The sequence below is a fragment of the Fopius arisanus genome, unplaced genomic scaffold (genome assembly GCF_000806365.1).
Source record: "Fopius arisanus strain USDA-PBARC FA_bdor unplaced genomic scaffold, ASM80636v1 scaffold00112, whole genome shotgun sequence".
NCBI classification, from domain to species: Eukaryota; Metazoa; Arthropoda; class Insecta; order Hymenoptera; family Braconidae; genus Fopius; species Fopius arisanus.
Window position 1 is genome coordinate 42,325 of NW_011887851.1, and position 19,317 is coordinate 61,641.

At 41.8% G+C, this 19,317-nt stretch overlaps 1 long non-coding RNA gene across 2 annotated transcripts in view; it reads left to right on the top strand.

Moving 5' to 3' along the window:
* Nucleotides 1–12,612, top strand: part of LOC105271513 (uncharacterized) — a 32,795-nt gene extending 20,183 nt beyond the window's left edge. The window contains exons 2-4 of one of the 2 annotated variants that reach the window (XR_892656.1): nt 10,037–11,116; nt 11,188–11,292; nt 11,744–12,612. This is a non-coding gene — a long non-coding RNA (uncharacterized lncRNA). The remainder of the gene's footprint in view (nt 1–10,036; nt 11,117–11,187; nt 11,293–11,743) is intronic. The other variant, XR_892657.1, reaches the window with a different exon arrangement.
* The last annotated feature ends 6,705 nt before the right edge of the window (nt 12,613–19,317 follow it).

The following is a 19,317-nucleotide window of genomic DNA, read 5'->3' on the forward strand; positions in this document are numbered from 1 at the left end:
TCAATCATTTCGGGTGAAATCACGTGGGTCAACTCCACTAATGAATATCGCGGGTGAAATATTGAAAAGAATGGGTCAACCAGAATAGATGAAAGAATGAATTCCGAATTTTGTGAGTCAACAATCGTAAGACGAATGTGGAGAGGAATACCGTAGGTCAAATGGTGTGGGTCAACTGCCCGATCTACAATGGGTCAAATAATATTAAAAAAAATCAAAAGTCAGACGGATAACCGTTACTCGCATCTGCTTCGTCCGATCAGATCAATATCTCAACAACTGTCCTTCATCGAATGTTTATATCTGCGCAATGAAACCTGCCGTCAATTTCGGACAGCTAAAGACACATCTTTGACCTTGCCACCCCTCATTCCCAGAATTAACTTGGCAATTCGAGAATCAAAACAGCGGCACGGACCCTCGTAAATCGTTAAAAGAATTGGCCAACTTCACGACGCAATATACATTTTACTCCCGTGGGTATGAGGGAGAGAGAAATGATTCACGGATTACACACGGGGAGAGCTTCCGGATTTGCAGCGATTTCTCGGAATAGGCGGTGTTTCGATAATTGCGAAACGACACGAGATGACATTCAGATGCCGTTTGTCATCATTTGTCGATCCCAAAATATCGCATATTTATCATTGATCTGAACCTTCCGCTTTACCCGACCCTCGATAATTCGGCATATCTTTCCTCGAGCAGATGTTGATGTTGACCCACAGCATGGCGTCTCGATCCAGTTGTCAAAACGCTGGGAGACATTTTGGATACATTTTCGAAAGGTTTCTAAAGGGGGGGACACTATTAAAAGGCGAAACTGCAGATTTGGTTAATGCGCTAGTAATTTTTGACTCTTCTCATCTCCTAATGCAGGACTCAGTGTGTTCTTTTGTCCTCGCCTGATTCCTTCTGAGAAATCAGCACAAGACCAAGCCAGCAGGCGTCTACAATCGTGAGGCCAACGATCCGTATATATATATTTTTTTTTTACAAACTCCCTCCTCATCTTTCCCTCTCGCAAACCCGTCAACTCCTTCTTTTTGCTCTCCCCCTCGAGAAAGTTCTTTTGTACTTTTGGCCCACCACTGATTCCCCGAATTTATGTAACGAACCCTTTTTCTCGTCGAGTCTCACTCGCTCTTGGACGCGCGTTCTAAAATCTCGAGTCTTTTGAGGTACCTCATCTTCTGGATCATGCTGGGAACCCTCAATTCTCTCGGTGTCCGGGGGGGAGGATAAAAAATAATTTTGTGAAGTGGTGGTAAAAATGAGGGGGTCTCGAGATGTGGGAAATTTCCTAGGGTTTTATGAAGGTAATTGCAAAAATTACTGAATCTCACTGGAATTCTCGTCAATTTCAAGAAATTCTGGCAATGACTTTCGATTTTGCATGAAAAACATTCGTAATCCACAGAAAAAACAGATTCGTTAATTTTCCGGAAAAATCACTTTATTCTAGAATTCCGCGTTGATGACATTTTTTTATTTTACAGAATGAAAAAGAAAAAATATAAAATAAAATGCAAATATTTTTATAATTCATCAATTAATATTATCATATAATTAACACTTTTTTAAATATTTTTATATTCGTTGTAGGCGTATTTTTGGAAAAGGGAAAATCTTAAAATTTTTTATTTGCAGCGTTTTGCAACGAAATTATCGCAAAATGCCTGATAATTTTGAAGCTTGAGGGATTTTAGGATTGGCTATTTCTCTTCGTGTGTAAAAATGACAACTCGACTGAATATGACGAGGGGAATTAATAGAATTCGCTGCACTGGTACTTTGGCATAATGGGAAAATGTTTCTCAAAGTGCATATTGGCAAGGTGCTTGGGTCGTTCATTCTCCATCACGTGACTTCATACGGGAAGTTATGCAAGTCTACATTATTCATGTCGCATGCGCATACGTTTCCTCCGAATATCCCTCAACACATGTCCCCCACTGACTCAAAGTATCATCACTGTATGTAACAACGTACATAATGCCGAGGGACGTGTGTTTTCCGCGGGACAAATATTGCGTGGGTGACGACAGAATTCTCCATTCTCAAAACTCCATGATCCAGTCATTCATGAAACATCACGGACAGTTCCAAGAGATTAAATGCTCATCGAAATACGGGGAACGCAGGGCTGCATATGAATAGATATTTTTCATTTTGATGATGAATCGTGGGACGAGCTCCTTCAGCCAAATATTTTAGGATTGAACAGGGGAGAGATCTTAATTTCAGACATTTGCCAATTTCAGTCATCACGAACTTATGCCGTCCCAAATTTAGATGGATTTGAGACACTTCCTGTTGATTCTTCAGGACCAGCGTACATGCGCATTTTACACTTACTATATTCATATATACTATATATTATATGCACTGAAAAAGGCTGACAAAAAACGTTACATGCTTTCTTTTAAAGGGATTTAATGGCGTAGGTCAACTCTTACTCATCCTAACATGAAAGTCCAACGTCAAGAAATTAAAGAGAATGGAATAGAAGTCTAGGTCAAATTTAATATTCCAGTATTTTTGGGCGAATAATGTAAGTTGATGTTGTGGGTCAAATAATCAAGGGCAAAGCCTGTGGGTCAACAACGGCAGATCAAATCCTATGGAACAATGGGACATTTTGACCCACACATTGATATTTCAATATTTTGGACGAATATTTCGGGTCAATGGTGTGGGTCAAATAAGCAAGGACAAATCCTGTGGGCTAATAAGGATAGGTGAAATCGTATGGGTCAATTTTAGGACAATGGGACATTAAGAAATATTTTAAACACCAATTGCAAGTCATCCAACGAAAAACTCAACCCTTCACAATTTTTTACCTAGACACTTACGAATCGCAGAATAAATTGAAATATTTTTATTTTGGTAGCTAAAAGAGAGCGTGCGTGGTGCCCTCGTTAGCATCTCCTTCCGCTTCCACAAATTTAATTGCCGAGAGCGCTAAATCGTCTCGGGATAAATGCGACTCTCCTCTCACTCCTCTTACCATCAATTTACTCTCTTTGCAGTTGGATGAAGTTGGGTGAAGCGAAACTTTCCTGGAAGTTTCAGATGTGTGCACGCAATCCACACATACCCCGTTGAAAATTATACGGATCATGGATTTCTGAATTATTCTGCCGGAAGGGACGATGACAATTTTCATTTCTTATCGGATTTTTATGGTGACGAGTTGAATTTCTGGTTTATCATTTTTACGAAACGAGTGGTTAACGTGATATCGTGTATAATCATTTTTTTTTTTTCAATTTTGTTTTTTCATTCATGAAATTTCATACGCAATCTTTCGTGGATTTTTCACCGGGTATAGAAGGCCATTGAGAAAAACAATGTTTTTTCAGTTTCATTCTGATTACGCTGATGATACCATTAGTCATGTGGAAGCGTAATTCGCGGTGGAGACTAGTCTGATGTATAACCTGGGACGTAATCATCCTTCATTTACCTCGAGCACTCACCGCATCATTCATTCACTCGAATTCATTATTCTTTCCTCTATTTTTTTTTTACGTCGAGTCTTGCGATCTAATCAGAGCCTATAAGAATTTCGTCAATACCAATTTCCTACAATTTTCGGAGAAAACCCCACGTCATTGTTGTCATCAGCCCCTCGCGTGGGTCTAATCATATCTCGTTCCCTCTATTTTTATTTCCTCTTTCTCCGGTCAGCCTGGTATTTTTTTTTATTTAATTTTCGGGCTAGTGTGCACATCTGGACTCTTCCAGGAATAGTAGCCGTGGTATATCTCATAATTATACCTGGAATTACTAAACTCGTGGCATTTCTCTCAAATTTTTGTATCTGCTATCGTCTCTGTTTACATTTCCTCAAATAAAAGAGAAAAAATAATAACATTCGCATTGCAAATAAAATCATACGATACAATTCATTTTACCGATAGTTTCACTCCATTTGTTCTTATTCCTTTATTTATTAGGCGGTAATTAATTGGACGATAAGACAATTTTTTGTTGAGACGATTCGGATTTGTGGGGAAACTCAGAATTGTCCCGACTTTTTTATTTCCGGAAAATGTAGTCGATAATTTAAACCAGTGAATGTGTGAGAATTTTACCGAGAACTGGTTTACTCACACCAAAATATTGCCAACAAATTTATAGCCATCTCAGGACCTGTTCCGCATTCATTTTGCAATTTTTGTGTCACGAGTTTGATTTATAACTGGAGAGAATTGAACTTTTACAGTGGCTAAAGATTATCGATGTCAAGGCATATTTCGACGCGGTCCAGTAATTTTTCAAGCCTCGACTTATAAAAAAAATTTCGCAATAAAAAATCCACAATCCGATGACAGAATTTGTCTGAATCAGAAATCTCAAATGCCTCAATTAATAAGACTTAATTTAAAAAAACTAGAAAAAAAAGAAAAAAAAATTGAAATGAATTTAAATAATAGCAATTTAAACAATTCACATCCAAACGTTCCGAAAATTTCAAATCTGCTCGCATTGTTCCCAAAAATCCATGTATCTGGAATTTATAAACTTCTCGAATGATTTCTGGAAATGAAAAATTTTGTTCCCCGAATTTCTGACTTTCAGTTTAACTCTAACTCTGAAGAAAATCTTCGAAAATGGGAAATTCGCAAGTAACACGACAAGACCGTGCCGAAGTGCGTCGCATATCCCAATAATAACCATAAAATGCGGTCATAATTGCCCTGAATCACGCGACATCCACCTGTTGACTCATACCATTTGTTTTCCAGTGCCATTCCCCGGCATATGATCCATCTATCAATAACCGCGGCTTTCCGCGTGTAAATAAAAAATAAAAAAAATCACATCGAGTTCATCACCTTCGGCTAATGAGAATCAAGATTCTCCCGACGAAACATGCAAGCCGTCACCACAGACTCATCAATCGATTCTGCATCACTCAACAACTTCCCTCGCAACGATTTGCACTCGGCAACACGCATTAACGCGGATTCGCGTTATAATTGCCCATGAAAACATCATCCCGTCAAGCAGGAAGATGTCGCCGGAATAATTGCCGCGTCATCCCCATCAACCGCCGACAAGTCTCGATAATTACCCTGAAGATGACAAATAGAATGAAAAACACACCAGCAAACGACTCCTCCAGTCATCAATAATTTACCAATTGATTCCGTCAAACTCAGAGTCATCTGATAGCCCATAATCGCTCGGATGATTGCAACGCACGATTGAGAATCATTTATGGGTGTCCGAGAAGGGGAATATCCGCCCTTTCCAGAGCAAACTTTTGCACAAACTCGTTCACGCGTGAATAAGCTCAAAGGTGGGTCAACGTACCGTACAGTGGCAACAGGGGAGTGCGTTTCAACGGTATCAGGGAAGAATAATTCTCCCACTTCTCTTTTTATTTTCCTTTCAAACTCCCCCGCAATACAATTTATCCAACCGGAAATGCTGGATTTTTCCAAGGTGGATGATGAAACAGCGCCACCCCTACTGATCCCCTTTGATCATTATTTTTATCATCGCATCAAAACAACGAGATAGAGCAAGGATAATTGTCGTGTCATGCGGGGGAGGAATTCGAGGGTGTGGGTCAAACAGAGGGTGAAAAGATTCCTTATGGGTTAGCTGAGGAAATCTCAGGATCAAATTGCTCGTGTGATTGATCTCAAGATTGAAAATATATTTGATTAAATACAATGGGTGGAATGCCTTGAACATCAGCAGCTAAAATATTGTGGGTCAAATATTGTCGTAGATAAGGTCAATATCACGGGTGAAATATAGTGGAAAAAATATTGTGGGTGCGCTCACCTGAGTCGTATTGCGAGAACTATAATGGGTCAGATATCATAAATTTGGTTCGCACCTTTTGACCCACAGTATTGACCCACAGTATTGACCCACTTGAATATGGTGGGTCAAAAGGTGGAATTGAAATATAACGCTTGTAAAATATCTCAGATCATCACCAGAGTTGCAGTGACTGGCGAAGAAACCGGTCTGAGTATGCCAGTATTAATTAATTATCGGCCATACTTGTGCCTGACCATTAGCATTACCAATTAGAGCATGGTGTCCACTGGGTGGTACGATATGGTGAGGGGAATCAAATCGTTGGTCAGTCTGGTGAGTTATGCGTGCCGATTGTGGTGATTCTGGTTTGTCTAGATTCAAACAATTTCCGTATAACCGGAGGTACCTGATGGATTCAGTAATGATGTTGAGTAAACCAGTTCACCATTCTCAGTTAGTCCACCATTGATTTTACCCCCTGGTCAATGGGCGTAATTGGATTACGTGGGTAGATCAATTTTCCCAGCGAGACACACCAAGACGAATAATAACACTTCCATTACCCAATCTGTCTTGATAAAAATACAGAGGGGGAATTGAAGCGAGTCAAACAATATAGGTAATGATTGTCACGGGCTGGTGACGAGTATCGAGGGTTGCGATATTTTGAGGAAACGACCCCTCAAGGCAATTCAAACCAGTCTAAATCGACTTGATGAAAGGAATTAATAAATACCAATCAAGACAGCATCACAACCTTTCGTCAGCTGTTCCCACTCGACTTAGACATTTGTCATTTTTCATTTGACACGTCCGATTTTATCGCATACAACGATTCTTTCTGGATAAAATCACATTCAACAGTTGTACCCATACTCTCAAATGCTTGAAATAACCCAGAGGCACTTGTTAAGCCAACAAAACACTTGATTGATAATTGGGAAATTTGTGGTCTGCGATCCTAATTGCCAATGTGCAATATTATTACATCATGACAAACTACAGGGATTCGTGCGTATGTCAGTACCCGGAGATTGGTAAGTATCAAGGAGGAAAACCGGAGCGAGGCAGCTGTAGCTGTGTAGTGGTGTTTGTCTGTGGATGTGTCTGGGGAAGAGAGAAACAAGAATTACACGGTGAGATAGACTGATTATGGATAATGCGTGGACAAGAGTGAGGGCATTTCTCGAGGCTATGATGGTAGACAAGACGAAGTGGTGGTGTAAGGTGGGAGGGAGATCAGGGAGGCCCGACAAACTGACGCCAGGAACCCCACCATGTGAAAAGCCCAACTACCCACGCTGTTATGTACACATACATACACATGGCTAACGATTGAGATACGCTGTGGCTGGGTTATATACAAGTGCGACGCCTCGAAAATTCCAACGCACGCCTTTTGCCTACAACGAGTTATCGAGGAATAACTTGCGTATGTGGAGAAATACGTTGGCCACATCGGGGGTGACCATCTCCGAGAAGGCATCATCGCTTTCCCGACATTCAGTGCAATCAATCTTTTGTCGTTCAGTCGTCATCCTCTATCGATGATTCAGGAACGAGAAAAGGAATTGCTGCTGTTGTTCCGAGGATCATGATGACCATCATCAATGATCATAATACATAAACTATTCATCTGACTCACAGTCAAAGGTGATGACAATAATCTACATCATTTCGACTCCAAATTCATTAATAATGAGAGATCTACACCGTTGAGTCAAATTCCAAATTCGGGAGTTAGCTTGTTAAAATAACACCTCAATCCTGATGATGATGACCACAACGATCACATCGGAATACCATGGATCGAAGGTTACCGAGTCTAGATCTGACTCACGCAAATCGCCTCAAACATTGGAGTCGTCAATGAGGCAAGACAATCTCCCAGTGCCTTCCATCCTCACCTTCTCTCTCACCTCTTGTCGCCCGCAGTCATCTCGTCAGTCGCCAAGAGAGGCGTCGGAAATAGACTCCTGTCTGTATTGGTATATCCGTGTTTGTGTATTACTCGGGTCCAGCCAGAGAGACAGAGAGAGTGAGAGAGGGAGAGAGAGAGAGAGCTTCGTCATCTCGGGAGAGAAGGTCGTAGTTGGAGGCCGTTGGGTGGCTTTTGAGAGGTGGGAAAGTGAAGAGGGTCCAGGGGAGATCGAGCTGGCAATAGGTGGGTTTGGAGTTCACCAGCTTCAATGTGTGTGTTTGCCTGTCACTATGAATACACGTGGACAAGCCTGAAGCACTGGGAGTTTGGGGAAGCCCTCTCGATGCCTGCCTATCTCACTGAGATGCTATTCTCAAACGTCCCGGGACACAGAAATAGCATCACACTCCGTTGGTTGATGAGACGATGCGAAAAGGAAAAAAGATAAATCAGAGATGATGGGTTGAAATCAGGCGTTCGTCGTAGTTGTACAACTGATGATGTTGTACAGCTGATGATACTGTTTGTTACTCCCATGGTGCTCACCACCTTCATTCCACCTCATTCCTGAGCTCTCGTTGGAAACATGTTTTGATGCTCATTCATCCAGTCAGACGGACTAATGGTGAATGAAGATGGTACGTGACGGCAATTGGAAAAAATAAGAAGAGCGAATAAATGACACGAAGTTCGGACTGAAGTGGCAGGATGAGGCATGAAGGAGGTGCACGTTGTTTGAGCGTGATGTATACGTTCAATGATGTTTTTCTAAACTCTTGCATTAACCATCGATCCCTCAGCGCTGGATTATACCCAACAGGGACTCCATGAGGAGAAAAGGGTACCCTCGATGGGGTTCAGTGAACAGCCGAGCCGCAGGGGATTCCAACGATGGCGCCAGGCTGGGTCTGTCTACGGTCCATCGGGTTATATGAGATGAGGATGAGAGAAAAAAAAAACAACAAGCCTGAGAAGGATATCCCAACGAGTAAACCAACGACTCTCGATGGAGATGAGTGAGATAGATGTACTCTGAAGACTTTAAACTCGGTAACGGACTAGAGGCGTTGAGGCTTACGCAAGCAACTGGCGACCTCATCAACCGATCTCCCTCGTATTAACCGAGTACAATATCACTGTCCTCTTTCAACCTATCTCGTTTCCGTTTGACGTTGGCCAATAAAGCCAGACTGTGGATGTGTACGAGAGTCGGGGATTCCTCATGGCGCCGACCGTCTGCCGTGCCCGGAGTGCCTCGCACAAGCGCAGACGTTTTGTAGCTAGGGTATATCTGTGTTTGTACGTGATAGAAATTGCCGGGTTGGGTGCCAAGGGTAGGGGAAATAGACTCGCGTAGACGACGGACGGCTTGTGGCCAACTCTGTGAAAATTATACAAGATAGAGAGGGGAATACCACGCAACTAACGACACTAACCTGTCTCTGCCGGACAGGGGGACACGATCATTTCAAATCTTTTACCGGAGGCTTGACAATTTTCAGAGCATTTTTCCATCACACCGTCTTGTCTGCTTCCTGGAGAAGTCCGCTAGATTGGAAAATAGAAATGGTTCATCGTGATTTACCAAAGATGTTCAGTATTTTAGATTCAATATTCTCCTGCAATTTTAAATCTGTGTAATTATAGATTGAAAGCAAAAGGAACAGGGAAAGAAGAAGGGAAAGAATCTGGTAATTCAGATTACGGGTGAAATCAGGTGAAAGCCCGGAGGTTGGGAAGGTGTTGGTTGATGATTTAATTGCCAATGACAAATACCGAAATTTCCGTGAAGCAATGTACGAATGATATCCCCTTCCCCCCGAGCCAAAACGAGAAACATTATCTGGATCTCTTGGCACTCGTGCACGGGTTTCCGTCTATTCTCGAAGATAACCTGCCTACCAGCTTTTACCCGAGGGCCAGCGATCCGTGGCGACGCGAAAGCTCGATTAGATACGAAGAATCCCTGCACCTCGTGACCGCTCTCTCCTTTTTCTCACCTATTACACAAGCTGTCCACCTCTTGGTAACTGGAAATTGTGGACAAGTATCGGTGGAGCGTGGGTTTCTTTTGCGTCTACTGGAGGATTCAACCTGGGGGAAGGGTCGAAAGGTCGTCATATGACCTCGAGTCCGATAAAATGCAACAAAAAATAGTTCATTTCATAATTTACCGTCCTACATACGCGGTATTCAGGGATGCAGAGTGACTCTCAGGTCGTCAAAATATGACAGTCACGTCATCAACACGTGTTCTCATTTTGCGGGTGTCATAATTTGATTAATTATCGATTGATACTTATCGCCTGATATTCTGTTGTACAGATTGATGTGGTGATGCCACAGGAAATAATGGGGATAACACTGGATACCATCTTGGAAACCGATTTAGCAATCATCGTGTCAAAATGGCCGTTACATATTTTTAGTCATCCGTTACCCACAACTCATTAACCTCAAAACTAAGGAATTTGACGAACCGCAATTTGATGGCCTCCAGCAAATTTCCACCTGCGAAAAACATAAAGCAAGATTCAACAATGGCGTCAACGGACAGGTACTAGGCAAGAGTTGATATACCTATAGGGACAGAATCGTTTATCGTGGTCACAGCTGGCAAACTTCCATAAAGCATGCATCGTAAAACCTCCACGAGGCTCTTCACCATCACAACGTCAGCCCGGCATTGTCCAGTGACGCCTCTTTCCCGGCTTACAGACGTGCACACCTTTAACAGGAGAGACTTGCGTGTGATGTCTAGAAATATGAGAAAAATGTGGTTGTGTAGGTGCTTGGGAGAGTGGGATAAGACATCGATGGGAATGCCGGAAGTTGGCCGCAGGTGCTCTTCACGTTCGCCATTATTTTCATGATGTTCAACTATGGTTTTCTTTTATCTCCATTTATCATCATCGAACTCCTCATTTCGATATGCATCAATCGCCGCAAATAGGGCAAGAGAATTTTCCACGCAACGAATAATATCACAAGTTCGCTGCATGGTTCATAAAAATGATGAAAAATTGTGGTTAATCAATGAATTGTTTGGATTAAAATTTTTCAATTTGATTAATTCCACGGCCATTCGGTACGAATGGATACAACACGGAAAGGGAAAGCCAATGCGTAAAATAACCGTTTGAAAGAGTGCGATAGGAAGACAGAAGGAATTTCCCACTTGTTTTCGAGGTGACCCCTTGCGGATGATTGATTTTCATAATAACCGGGAGGAGCATGCGGTGAATGTGACGAGCATCATCTAGACGCTTCTCAAAGGGCAGAGTGTCATGTTCGGCATTCATTTTTCCATCCATTACTCACAGACGTTTAATGCTCATCGCAGCGGGAGGTGGTGTAAAATGGCGCGTAACGCAGCATCTAAAAATATAAGAGAGGTTAGCTATCGTGAGTACCGAAAAGAGCAAGGAGAAGGACTGGTATGAAAAGACAATAATGGCATTGTTATTTTTTTTTAGCCAACAGCCTTGTTTTTTCTCCCGGCATGTGATGCTCATTTGCTGGATGTCGACAGCAGCCGTACGTCTAGGTATTTCACGGTGTGCGCCACGACGTCGCCAATGGTGAGTGGTGATGGGCGAATACATTATCAGGGTTGGCCTTCGCATTATAGATTCGGAAGAGTCAATATTACCAGCTCTATTTTCCCGTCGTGTTGATAATCATCGGTAGTTGATAGAAATTAACGAATACCCGAAGTGAAATTGTTGGTTTTATTGGAAGTCAGGGTAATGAATGAGACGTTTATGTAAGAGCAATTAAATAATATTTTATTGAGATGTGTTTGATGATGAAACTTGGGGGGCAGTCGTCGAACTGACAAAACATCTCCAAGTCACAATGACCAAAGCATCGACACCATGACTTATTCCTTTCCATGTTTAGAGATTTGTTTATATTATTTAAATAATAAATTTTCCTAGAAAAATTACGTTAATTATTTTATTATAGTATAATAAATGAAACTCGTATAGATCTGTCATTAGATCGTATTGTTTTTGCTCTTTTCCATAGATGTCGATATCCATGAAGCTGAATTAGGAATTGAAAATTCATAATTGAGAATGGAATTGTGCCTGAATCAGTTCCCCTGGTCGAAATCCTTGGATCACAATCAGGCTGGGTTCTGTGAAACCTGATAATCTGATCTGACGAGGTTCAGGGCTGATCTGATCAATCTTGATGTGGACCTGATAAAAATTTCCTCTCGTGTATTTGCGGAGCGTTGCTGGAGGGACTGGACTCCTGGAGGGATTCGGTTCAATGGCCAATGGATGATTGGTTTCACTGAGTGTAATTTCAAGTCGAGACGGTACCTCTCGATGGAGAAGTTGCAATCAGGGCAACGATGTTGGACATCTGCCGACCATCTGCTGGTAAATGCCGCTCGACCACATCTCCCTCCACACTCTCGTGTCCAGCTTCCGGCGAGAGGACGGGGGCAAGGTGCTCCTTGTCTCAGACCTCCACCGAAAATACCATTTATACCTTCGGCTGATTTCTCCTGAGCTCGATGCACGCACTCTTCTCATGATTTAGTGTTCCGTATCGGAAGGAAGATTTATCATTTCGTGGGAAAGTCATTCATAATTTGGGATTGACGTCTAAAATCATCACGAATTTCGACTAATTTAACTGCACGGAGAAAAAATATTTATTGTTTTTCGGAAAATCTCCATTATAAAATTCCATTGTAATAAAAATTAATGGCCATGAAATCCTATGAATCAATAACTGTTTCAATTACTCTAAGGATTGTTTGAGAGTTGAAAAAAGTTGAAAAGTTTCTTAATTGAGTAACTGTAATTTGTAAAATTATGTTATAGTAATCGGATTGAATTTTGAATGTTTAAGTGATTCGAGATAATGTGAGGTTTTAGAATAGCGAGATTTCTTCGTAATAAATATTTTTATTGTGAACAGCAATTTATCTGATTATTCACCCACCCATCTTAATTATTATTCAGAGCATTTGGCAGTCGCACTTCGAGTGTATGAGCTCGTAATTGGTAATTAAGGTGTTGCCCCCTGCATGGGACAAAATTTATGGCGGGCGATCCACTGTCGAGATTATAGTTGCTCCTCCGAACGTGTTTTTCTGGGAAGTAAATCACGATTCGGTGGGATTTGGATAATCAGATATTTGTCACTATCATCTTCAGGCAAAAACCTGTAAATTCAGCGTGGAATGTGATAATCCTGAGGCCGATGTGGTACATTCAGATGAATCTATTCTATAATCACGTCCGCAGGTGAGCATTTGTCAGAATTAAATAGAGGATAATCAGAGTGTTGTTCAATTCGAATTCCGGTGATTTTTTCTAGGGGTTTGCACTTCTCTCTTCTCTGATTCTGGCGGGCGTGTGTTTATGCGTTAGTCTGGCTCCCTCGAGTGAAAAAAAAACAGACCAGTCTTTGGATTCGGGGCTCTTTGTTCGAGCGAAAAGAGAATGAGGGAACACCTGTCCAATCTGCTGGCCACTTTCCACTCTCTTCTATAGCCTCTGATCACCCAAGCAAGTTCTTCCAGACGCGAACCCCCTCTTTCTCGAGGCATCGAACTTACTTCGCTGACCAGATATTTCCGAGGAATTTACCGTCAATGCAAAAATTTGACAAATTTTCGCTCCTCAAATTCATCTACATATATATCATCTTCAAATTGAATCGAGTCGATTTTTGAACTTGATTTAAGTCGATCTTTGATTTGAGTCAAATCAAGTATTTGAGTTGAGTCAAGTTAATTTTTTAATTTGAATCAAGTGAATTTTTTTATATGAGTCAATTCTTCGATTTGAGTCAAGCCATTTTTTTTACTTGAGTCAATTCAGTTTTTTCACTTGAGCCAAGTCAATTGTTTGACTTGAGTCAAGTTAATTATTTGACTCGAGTCAAGTCAATACCTGATCTTGCTTAAAAACCATATTTTTTAACTTGAGTCAATCCAGTTTTTTTGACTTGAGTCAATTAAATTGTTTAACTTGAGTCAATTAAATTGTTTGACTTGACTCAAGTCAATCAATTGACTCGAGTCAATTCAAAATCCTGAACTTGATTGAAAATAATTTTTTTTCACTCGATTCACCAAGTTGTGTTGAATTCGAAATAAATTCTTCGATTCGATTACAATTTATCCCTGAGTTAAATCAATTCAATATCTCGCTTGAAAAATTCCCCAAAATCGAATCAATACACATTCTTCGTAAGTCTGCGACTGATATTCAAAACACCACCTCGAAAATTAGTCGAGTCATAAATTTTCACCTCCCCTCCTTAAAAAATCCATAAAACCTAATTATCCCCTCGAATCGCGGTAGGCGAATCCCCAGAAGACTTAAATAATGGAGTAGTCCGTGGGAGTTTCCGTGTTGGCAAATTGCGGATGGTATTTTGCAATTCAATAAAACTGGTGAAAATATAATGCCAAGTGTATAGCGTAGTAAATGGGTAATCTGTTAATCTGCGATTCAGGTCATAACCCAAGCCGTAGCGACCTAGATGGCTCGTTTACCCGCCAGCTATTCTGAATTCCCTCATTCACATGGGGATTCCGGCATTAGCCTGGCCTCTTCCCCGGGATATGGCAGCCCTACACCTTCGTCTTCAGTTTCGTAGATGCGTGGGTTAGATCCTCTGGTATTACACCTCGCAATCACTCGCAAGTGCATAACTCTGTCGTGAACATTAATTCTGAGCTCAACGTCATCTGACACCTGCCGATTACCCCAATAAATAATAATATTAAATTATTATTAGGTTCAACAAATTAATGGTTTACAAAAAATCACGCATTTGCATTATTCACATTTTTTTTTCATTTTTGACGAATGAGAATAAGAGTGGAATAATTTTTAATGTTTGTCTGGCATTTAATGGATTATTTATATTATAATTGACAATTTATTGTTTAACGATTATTTTTATCGCAGTTATTCATTTCGAGGTTCAATCACGCGCTTCGAATAATCCCACCATATCGCGGCGATTTCCTCCCTCGAGGGTAAAAGACGGAGTGAAGTCGCTGATGGGTAAAAAGAAATAATCGAATAAGGGTTGGGGGTACGAACGTCGGTGAATACTTATAATTCCCGGGGAAGGTGAGGATAAAGAGTCTCGCCCACAGCATATCGAAGTGAGAGAGAACTACCGATGAAATAAAGTAACCCTGAGGATGGAAACAGCGACAAAAGGTTAGAGGGAAGAAAAAATATGCGAGGGAGAGAAGGAAGAATCGGCAAAGTTTGAGACTCGAACTCATCCGGTGGCAGAGGGGGAAATAAAAAGGGATGGGATTTCACATTGCCACCCTCTGGTTGCCTGGCAACCGCGTGCCTTCGACTTCGACTACCCCCCCCCGATGTCACCAGAAAACGGGAACGACCTTTTGACATTTCGAGGATTCTCCTCTTCCATCGTACTCTCGACCCTCTTTCCACATTTTTTTTCTTTTTTCCATAATTCTCTTTTACGTGCCCTTCAGGTCCTGCCGCCACTTCATTTCGATGGCGCGGGTTCATCCCTCGGTACCTGACTGCCACTTTCAACCCTTCAATTAATTCCTTTTTTTAGATATATAAAAATTTGCAACTCGGGGTATTAAATGGAAATATAAAATAATGCAAAATATCAGTATTTCAATTGAATTGAGTAATTTAATACATTTGTAACAAAATAATTATGAAAAAATTTGTATTATTTGTCACGTTTTTTCATGGGATATTTTTTCTTCTGTTTTTAATGATTACCCGGCGACAGGAAGCTGTATCGAGAATACCTCCACTGTAAATTCCCCTCGGAGATTACAACCCCCAGAAGGGGCGCAAAGGAGAATCTGCCAAGGGTATGAAATCGCCGTGCACTGGGGAGGGAGTGAAAATTCCCCCCCGGGAGTCTAGGGGTAGGTGAGGACGGTATAAGGGGGGTGAATCAAAGAAGGTGAGTGGAGAAAGATAGAATGTAACATCGGGTGAAAGGGGTTGCTGAGAACTTGAGCTGAGGGGGTTGATTATGAAGATTAAAGATACCAACTCACTCCTCTGAGTTCTCTCCACTCCACAGCCCCTACCAACTCCGCTGTGAAAGCCTCCTCCTGCTTTTTTTCATCTCCATGCCTCTCTCCACCTGCAGAATTATTGACTCAACGTTCTGCGTTATGGGTTGAGTGATAAGAAATGAACAATCGGAGAACATCAAACAACATGTTATCGACTTTTTCACCTGCTCCACGAAAAATCAAATAAAAATCGATAACTCGAATTTATTTCCGCATTCAAAATGAAAATACAGTTTATCTGGATGTAAATCAGGTTCACACCTATTTCCAAGCTGAATCAGGTATGAGTCAGTTCTCATTCTATCCTGAGATATTCCGGCCTTAAATCAGCTCGCAATCCTAATTAATTATGACTTTTTTATTAGTTCAGGATTAAGTGCCTGATCAGGTGTCATGAATCCAGTGATGAAAAATAAAAGCGAGTCGTAATCCATATTTCAATTCAGGCACAGGTCGACCTGAACGTTAAACCACTGCGGATTAAAGAAAAAATCGGAATCAATTTAACCGATCAATATCTTATCACGAACAGATTGGAGTTTCCACTCAGGCATTTCGTACTAAAACTGCCACATCCCTTATTTCTTCTACCTCAACTCCGGAAAACCTTTAAACTTCCTTCGTTGGAAGACTCGCCGGTGTGTAGGGAATACGCCCTCGGGATCTGCTCCCATTGTTCCCCTTTTTCTCTTTTATCCCACTCTTTCATCCGGCCGAACCCTCGCATAACTACACGCACCCACACAAATCCAAAATCACGTACATTTCCAAGGTGCCCCCTTCCCCCCCCACCCACCTATCCACCCATCCACCCCTTTGTTTTCACGTATCAGGACTCATACCCTCACACCCACGCCATTTTCTCCCTCGTGTTTTTCTCCTTTTCCTCTTTCACTCCACTCTCACTCCCCCAGATATATTTTTTTTCAATCCCCCTCAAGCCACCCCCCTCGTCACCCCGTCCAGGGCCCTTCCTTCCCTTTTTACCTTATACCTTTATACCTTTTCTACTTTACGAGGGCGTATATTTCCTTCAGCGAACAACCGGACCGGGTATAACCTTTATGGGGTTCTTCTGAAATTAAACGAAACTCGTGCTTCGTGAGTCCTCACAGGGGGTTGGAAAGGGATGGAAGGGGGAGGGGGGCGTTGAAGGGAGGAATAAAAAAGTTGGGTAGAGAATAGGTACTGGTAGAGGAAAAACTGATCTCACTCTTTCCTGTTTGGTGAAGTATATCATTGGAGTTTTATGGATGAAAGGTAAAGGGGAAAATGGAGGAAAATTGTGAAAGGAGTCTGAAGCAATTACTTATATTCCAGCTGTCGAGAGCACCATTTCGTGGGTATGAATTATTTAAACTGCGTTGTAGAAATTTGATTTTGTTCTGTGAGGGTGGAAGGGGAGGGGGTGGATTGTCCTTTTGAGTGTCGGATTTGGAGGTTGAATTAGCGATTATGGGGTTCAATTGAATGGAAAGATCGGTAAGGGCAACTCGCCGAGTGTTGTCCTCTGCTTGTGACAGGCTTTTGGGTTATGCAATATCATTGGGTATCGATTGGCCTGTCGTTTACAGGGTTGTGGATGGGTGGATGGCTCTTTACACCCTTTGTTGAATATGGGATCGTTTTACATGGGTTTTAGTGGAAAATGGAAATTCTAGGATTGTATGGAGAGAGACGAGATCCTCTATGATTTATCTCTCCTCTTTTTTCGTGGTTAGACCGAGGGGGTGTGATGGAATCGGGAAGGGGTGGGCACCATTGGAAGGTGCGGAAAATTCCCGATTCCGTTCACTATATGTGAACCCTGTTTGCGCAATTAGTTCCGGAGATACACGGGAGAACAGTTTTCAAGGTCAAATATGTTTATTTGGCCTTGACAACTTGTTTCGTTGATATCTGTGGAAGTAATGTGGCAAAAAGAGTTCACCAATAGTCAATGGAATCGGAAATTTCCTTGGCTATTCAGTGGTGGATATGTCATCATCGATTGGTCCATTGTTGAGGAAATAATCCTTCAGAAATGATGAGAGGTATTTGAGTCATTCAGAATTTTCACTTGATCCTCTCTTTTCTCGATTGTTTCCATACATTTTTGGACTCTCGTGCACAAATACTCGAGTTGATTCGAGGCCGATCGTTTACCCGAGATATACGAAGCGATCAAGTGGAGGTCCAGGAAATCATCTCCCAGGAAAGGGCGGTCGCTTTGATCCTCACGAGAGAGAAACCGATATGCCCTCTGGACTGAAGAACCCAGTCGTTTTCCATCTATCTCTGTCACACGAGTGACTTCTCTCTTTTTCTCTTGACTTCGTGTTTACCTCACCTTCGAGAGAATCCCTATCTCGAATTTTTTGTCTTCCTCTTCCTTGGCTTTTTTGCGCGCGTGTTTCTCTCACCTTCACTAGGAGGGGGCCCGGTTATCGACGATTCCTCCCCCCGGGGATTCCTCTTCACCTCCGAGAAGTGCCGCTCGTAAGCACCTTTCCTTTTCCTTCAATCGCCATTACCCTTGTAATCCAAGTTGTGTACGTGAATCGTATACACGCACTGGCGTGATCACTTCTCCGGGCTTCCGGGAAATTCAACGTCACGAGTGTAATCTCGGATCTATAAAGTTCAGACGAGGATTTCCTCGTTTTTCTCAAGTTTTATCCATTCGAAAAATATTTACGCTTCATTAAAAAAACCTTTTTTTATTAAAATTAATTTCTTTTTTTTCAATGACGAGAAGGATAGCGCTAAAAAATGCCGCAGAAATCAATCAATTTCAATTGCACATTCCATCGTCAATCCCATTCACATCAATTCCATCGTATCCGTTCAAAATCTCTTCCCCCGCCGATAGCTTCACCGACGCCATCGCCAGATGGTGTTCTCCAATGTAATCCACAACCGCGAGCAATTGCCACCGGAAACTCGACAATCGGGCCACACACCCGAGGGAGTCCAAACCCCAGACACCGCCACCCGTTGAATTAGGGCAGCCAGCGAAAAGCAGAGGTGGCCTCGACCCAAAACCCTCGAGCCATTCTCCCGGGACAGACTCGGAAAATACTATATCGAGTATTAGTGGGAAAACTTTTGCCACGGATGAGACTCCGTGAAATACCTGGGTCCCGTGTACCAGGATCGCACGCCATCCAGTAGGAGTTATTGGTAAGTATTCCAACAAAAAATGTCCCCCGCTCCGGTGAACAGCTGACCCCATTACCCAGGTCATCAAAACCCCTATCAATACCCCAAGATATTTCCGATATTTAAATTGAAAAAAAAAAATCAAATATGAAAATACGAAAAAAATACAATCAAAATTTTTTTGTTGAATTGATATAATTATTTAGAAGAATTGATATAATTATCTCTGACGTTTTGTTTTCGGTATTTTCTTTTAGATTCACGACAAGTAATCCGTTATTCGATGAAAATGTATTCGCCACATCCTCTCGTGGGGTGATTTTCCCCGGAAAACGACATTTCGACGAAAAATCGAGGGGTGAAACGAACGGGAGAGCAAGAAAATGAGGAGCCA